The 5799-nt window shown below is 40.7% G+C and overlaps 1 protein-coding gene across 2 annotated transcripts in view; it reads right to left on the bottom strand.

The window, feature by feature from the left end:
* Positions 1–4694, bottom strand: part of FBXO40 (F-box protein 40) — a 19904-nt gene extending 15210 nt beyond the window's left edge. The window contains exons 1-3 of one of the 2 annotated variants that reach the window (XM_020894167.2): positions 4436–4694; positions 4214–4324; positions 864–975 (exon numbers count right to left, since the gene is read on the bottom strand). The gene's annotated coding sequence lies outside the window, so the exon portion shown is untranslated. The remainder of the gene's footprint in view (positions 1–863; positions 976–4213; positions 4325–4435) is intronic. The other variant, XM_020894168.2, reaches the window with a different exon arrangement.
* Between the last annotated feature and the right edge of the window lie 1105 nt (positions 4695–5799).

The raw sequence follows: 5799 nt of genomic DNA, 5'->3' as shown, positions 1-5799 counted from the left end.
AGGGACCAAGGGCAGTATGTGAGTTCAAGGGATGAATATTTCTTTAAAGAAATAGAGGAGAATTTAGAACCTGGCAAAGGAGCAGAAACTATTTGATGCAAGTTTTGGTGCTTTGTGGATCACTCAGAAAGGAGTAAATTAATAAGCAAAGGCAAGTCAGCTAGAATAATAGTCCTAAAATATGGTACCTAGACCAACAGAATCAGAATCACCCGGGAACTGGTTAGAAAAGTACAGTATTGGGCCCCACCAAATCAGAACTACTGAATCAGACCTACCAGCTGATTGTACTGTAAGCTCAAGTTTGAGAGCTAGAAGAGCCTGATATTGTGCCCTGATCACAAAGAAACTAGTGCCCGGTTAGGGGGGAAGGCCTGGGAGAAAGATCTGAAAAGGCAGTTGGCAAATCTATCCATTTCTTTCCATCTCCACCACCACTGCCCAGGTCCAAGCACCATCATCTCTCATCCAGTCTGGAGCAATAGAATTATAATCACTCTTACTCCTCCCATTTTGTGCCCCGTAATCTTTATTCATCAGCAGAAAGTAATTTTAACAACATTTAACATTAGATCACTACTTCCCTGCTTAAAATCTTCAGAGGATCCCATCCTATCACAAGGAATAAGGTCCAATGTCCTTATCTTGGCCCACATGGTCCTCCCTGAGTGTCCCTTGCTTGCTTCTTTTACCTCACCTCTCTCCCTTGAGCACTTAGTTCCAGCACTTTTGCTCATTCTTCTGTAGGAACTTTGTACTTGTTCTTTCTCCCAAGAGAATTCACCCCCTGCTCCTTAATTACTTATGGGTTTCTTCTCCCTATTCAGATTTTACCTTACCTACTACTTCCACAGAGGTCTTACCTGATACCCCCGATCTGAAGTAAAGAGGGGACTCCCTGGCGATCTGGTGGACTCTGCTTTTTCACTGCCGAGGGTACAGTTTCAATCCCTGGTCAGGCTAAGATCATGTAAGCTGTGCAGCACAACCAAAAATTAAAAACAATAAAAATAAATTAGTGAACACATGTTCTGCTGGGTAATTTTTTGACAAGTTACTGAATCTCCCTAAAGTTAATTTATTCATCCATAAAATGGCTCTCATCATAACCCATAGGATTGTGTGAGGATCAAACGAGATAAAGTAGTGAACGTATTTAGTATACAGGAGTCCACTAAACTGTCCTTCCTCTACTAAGAAGGTCATTCTCATGGTCACCACCCTTGTCCAGACCTTATTTCTTCCCATTGCATCATGCCCACAGCCCTTGGCTAGCCTTTCAATTTTCAGTTCTCCCTCATTCCACTGGATCTTACATATCCTGCCAGTTTAATCATTCTCAAACCTCTATTTAAAAAAAAAACTTTCCTCACTCCTTTATGAATGTGAATCTCCCTAATTTCCCACAATTTTGGCATCTTGTGTTCACCACAAATGGCTTCCCAGGTGGCGCTAGTGGTTTTAAGAGATGGCAGTTCGATCCCTGGGTCGGGAAGATCCCCTGGAGGAGGGCATGACAACCCACTCCAGTATTCTTGCTGGAGAATCCCCATGGACAGAGGAGCCTGCTGGGCTATAGTCCATAGGGACTCAAAGAGACGGACACGACTGAGTGACTAAGCACAGTACAGCGCCGCACATACGCGAATTTTTTTGTTGTTGTTCTGTTTTGTTTTAAAGGAAGAAAAAGAAACATTTTCAACTTTATTACGTTAATATGGCCTTAACCGAACGGAAAAGATTCAGCAGACTCCAGTTTCCACAGATACTCTGACTGCTGCCAGGATTGTTTGTAGGACTTTACAGCACTTGTTCTTGCAGTCATAGAATCAAAAATCTGGATCAGGCAGATAACCAGAAATCCTCTGCTCTGGAGTTTTGCAAACATCAGTGTGCATAGGAATCACCTCAGCAGTTCTTTTAAAATGCAGTTTCTGATCTTGTAGGACAAAGGGTTATGAAAAGGGTCTAGTTTAACCTCCTCATTTTCTGCAAGAGAAACTGAAGCCCAGAGAATGAATGTTGCATTGCCCATGCCTCCCAGAGTCTCTGACTCTAATCACATGCTTTTATTTTTTCTACTCCACCTTGATGGTTTATTAAGAAATTCTGTGGAAACCACAGTACCACACAGAGCTACCTGGGTGACAATGGCCAAGGGCGTGTGGGTAGCTTAGATGATACCAAGGGCAAAGCAGGACAGAGCCTGGAAGAATGAGGAAGGGGTGGTGACCAAGAGTCACTGGCCAGAAGGTCGTGAGAAGGCATACAGCAGGTATATTTAAATCACTGACTCAAACAAAAGAGAATGGGATTAACAGATAATAGTTTTCACATTCTTTACTATAAAGTTAGTAGACAATCAGGGTTGGTGTCAGGGAGATATTTTTAGGCAAGGGGCCCTCCCAGCATCCCCTCACATGATGTCAGCGACTAACTATTTTGCCTCCTCATGTGGCTAGCCCTGGCAATAATTATTTATTCCCAAGCTTTAACTTTTGTGGAAGTGACAAGGTGAAGAGTTTAAGAACAGAGATTAACTGTTAACCTATTAACCAGCCAATTAATTTGTTACCTTAATCATACATTGTTAATCTGTTTCCTTGCTGTGGAGATATTTAATTTTAGAGAAAGAAAATGTATAAAGTTAAATATTCAAATAATTCCTTTGCCTCTTGAGATTTTAACACAACCAGTTGGCCGAGGAAAATTCCCACATGTGGTCCCATAAACCTGGGCTTTCAGGTTGATTATACCTTAAAAACCATCCTCCCCCAAATCACCATCTGCAGTTCTCTACCTACACTAGAATCTACCTTTAAATTTTCTAGTTATTTAATTAGCTATCAGTTCTCATAACTGGTGCTTGTATTATTAGTGTCAGTATTTTAAATTGCTGTTTTGTATTGGCCAAGAAAATGCAAAATGGCCGGATTATTTAGGAGTAGCTCTGAGTCAACTGGTCTGGTTGGTTACTGCTAAGCTAACACACAATCTTGCTAGGACAGTGTTCAGTGTACACCTTGAAAACTTTGGTGCTCCAGAAACCTTGACAAAATTAAATGAAGTGAGGCAATTATACATAGTGCATTTGATTGTGCCTAGCAAACAGGCATAATTATAACCTAGACACTGATAGCAAAATTATGGGATGCATCTGGAGGTTACAGAGGCTGGCAAGAAGGAACCAGGAATTAGGGTGTCTGGTGGTAGGTCTCCTTTTCTTGGCATTGGTGGCATTCGCCAGTACACTGCAAAGTTCAGAGCGTACAGAATCATTTTTGCTGCACAGGCCACTTCCCAGGATGTCCTTGGCTGAACTTTTAACTCTATCACTCTAAAGCAAGGTCCAGAGGAAAACAGGAAAATAAACACTGCACCCTTCTCCCTGCCAATTTGTTTGTGCATGCAACACTATGAAGTTATTCCCAAAGCTGGAAATAACCTGTCTACACTTTAAAGTGCTTGATACTTCAAGTATCATTAATCATTTTACTTTTGTCCCTCAGGATGTGCAAGTTTCAAGTTTGTGATAATTTTTGGTTTACCAGCCTGTATAAGTTTTTCAGCTTGTAAAATACTTTCACTTCTATTCCACAAATGTATTTGGATTCAGGAGAGCTGGGAAAGAATGAGTCATGTTTAGGAAATGTTGTTAAATAAAAACTGGTTTTAAACTCTGCAGCAGAATTTTTAAAATATATGCAATAAATACTATTGTGCTAAATTAACCAGTAGTGTCACAGGTGATGAAATTTAAAGTACATGAGAATGACTTGCAATTAACACTGCGAATGTTGATTGGGGAAAGATCACAACATTTAGACTTCAGAAAACAAAAATTCTGGGTTCTGGGCCTTTCATCTGTTTTATCACCACTTCCTCCCCCTCCCCTATCTTGAACCCCATCAATACTGTGTAACCTTAGAGACACCACATAACTCCTATGGTTGATTGCAGAAGAAAGAACCTAAGCTGTTAGAAAGCAGGTAATCTGCTGCTCTAAGATTTTAGATTCAAAGTAGGAGTTCACATATGAAATGAAAGCAGAGTTTCATTCTCTGAGCCAACCTTTTCTCCCTCATATGTAACTAATTTGTTTTAACAACCCTCTTGCTCAGAGCAAAAAGGTGATAGGCAGCTCAGCCTCTGCTTCCCTGTTCACCACTCTAAATTCCCCCTCGATGAACCTGCCCGCATCTAAAAAGCTTACCTTACCGGCGTGGGCTGAGTCAGCATGTGCTGCACCTGCGTCCTTTGGTTGTGAGCAGGCAGACTTCCGGAGGTGGCTGGGCGTGCATCAGCTGCTGCAGAGGACCGAATTCTGCCGTGGAGGTAGGGAAAGGACAAAAAACTTCAACAGAAATAGTTCAAGTGCTTCGAAGTTAAAAATAAAACTATATCACAAGGGCCAATGTGACCAGGCTCAGCTTACGATTTTTTTTCTTTCTCCTGTATTTATCAGCGCTCTGTCTCTGCAGGAGAGGCAGTCACAGGGGAAGCCGAAAGGCAAGTGGGGTTTTATATCAGTGGGTTTTCTTTCCCTTGAGGAAGGAGGAAAATCCTTTTAAGAAAGATCATTTTCAAGGCCAGAGCAGCCTCTCCAAGTCCTGTGCATACTGTTGGCAGATCCAGCTGTGCTCCCTGTGGCTGGTGGAGCACTCAGGGCAGACTGCTGCTCTAATTATAACCGTGCTTTGCACCTAAACCTGTCACTGGCTGAGGCAGCAACTTGTGAAAGTGACATGTGGTCCTCTGTTTCTCCTATTTCTTGTCATGACAAGGAAGCGGCTGTCCTCTTCCAGCCCTCTTCCTTCCCCAGTGGTTGGGAAAGGAAGAGTTTGTAATTCAGAAATCAGGCATAGTTTAAGTCCACTGTGAGAAAACTAGAGGTGGTAGGAGGCTTAGCTATTACTTAGTCCAACTCTCTCTTTTTTACATTTGAGGAGGCAGAGATTTAGAGAAAGTAAATTTTGCCTAGATCATCTAGCACTATGTCGAACAAAAGGGTTGAGTGGTCATCTCTTGTTTTTTAGATATGTTCATTTGTGTTGTATTCTACATATAAGTGATATAATGTGGGATTTGCCTTTCTCTTTCTTACTCATTTCACTTAGTAAGATAATCTCTAGGCCCATCCTTATTGCTGCAAATGGCAATATTTCATTCTTTTACGGCTGAGTAATATTCCACTGTGTATAAATATATATATAGATAGATAGTGCTACTATGAATATTGGAGTACATGTATCTTTTCTAATTAGTACTTTTGTTTTTTCTAAATGTGGACCTGAGAGTGGAATTGGTAGTTCTATTTTTAGTTTTTTAAGGGACCTCCATTTTGTTTTCCATAGCGGCTGCACTGACTTACATTCCCACCAACAGTGTTCAAGGGTTCTCTTTTCTCCATATTCTCTCCAAGTTAGTTGTCAACTTTTTGATGATGGTCATTCTGACACATGTGATATTTCATTGTGATTTTGATTTGCATTTTTCTAATAGCTATGTTGAACATCTTTTCATGTGCCTGTTACCTGTATGTCTTCTTTGGAGAAATGTCTACTCAGGTCTTCTGAACATTTTTTTGATTTGGTTGTTATTTTGATATGAAGTTGTTTAAGCTGTTGTATATTTTGGATATTAACACCTTGTTGGTCACATCATTTGCAAATTTTTTCCCATTCCATAGATTGTAATTTTGTGGTTTCTTTTTCTGTGCAAAATTTTTAGGTCACAACTGCTAATTTTTGCCTTTTTTTCCCCTTTTGCTTTAGGAGATCAAAAACAATATTGCTATGA

Source organism: Odocoileus virginianus, chromosome 4 (genome assembly GCF_023699985.2).
Source record: "Odocoileus virginianus isolate 20LAN1187 ecotype Illinois chromosome 4, Ovbor_1.2, whole genome shotgun sequence".
Lineage (NCBI taxonomy): Eukaryota > Metazoa > Chordata > Mammalia > Artiodactyla > Cervidae > Odocoileus > Odocoileus virginianus.
The sequence above is the reverse complement of the archived record's forward strand: the minus strand, read 5'-3'. Positions and strand labels throughout refer to the sequence as shown.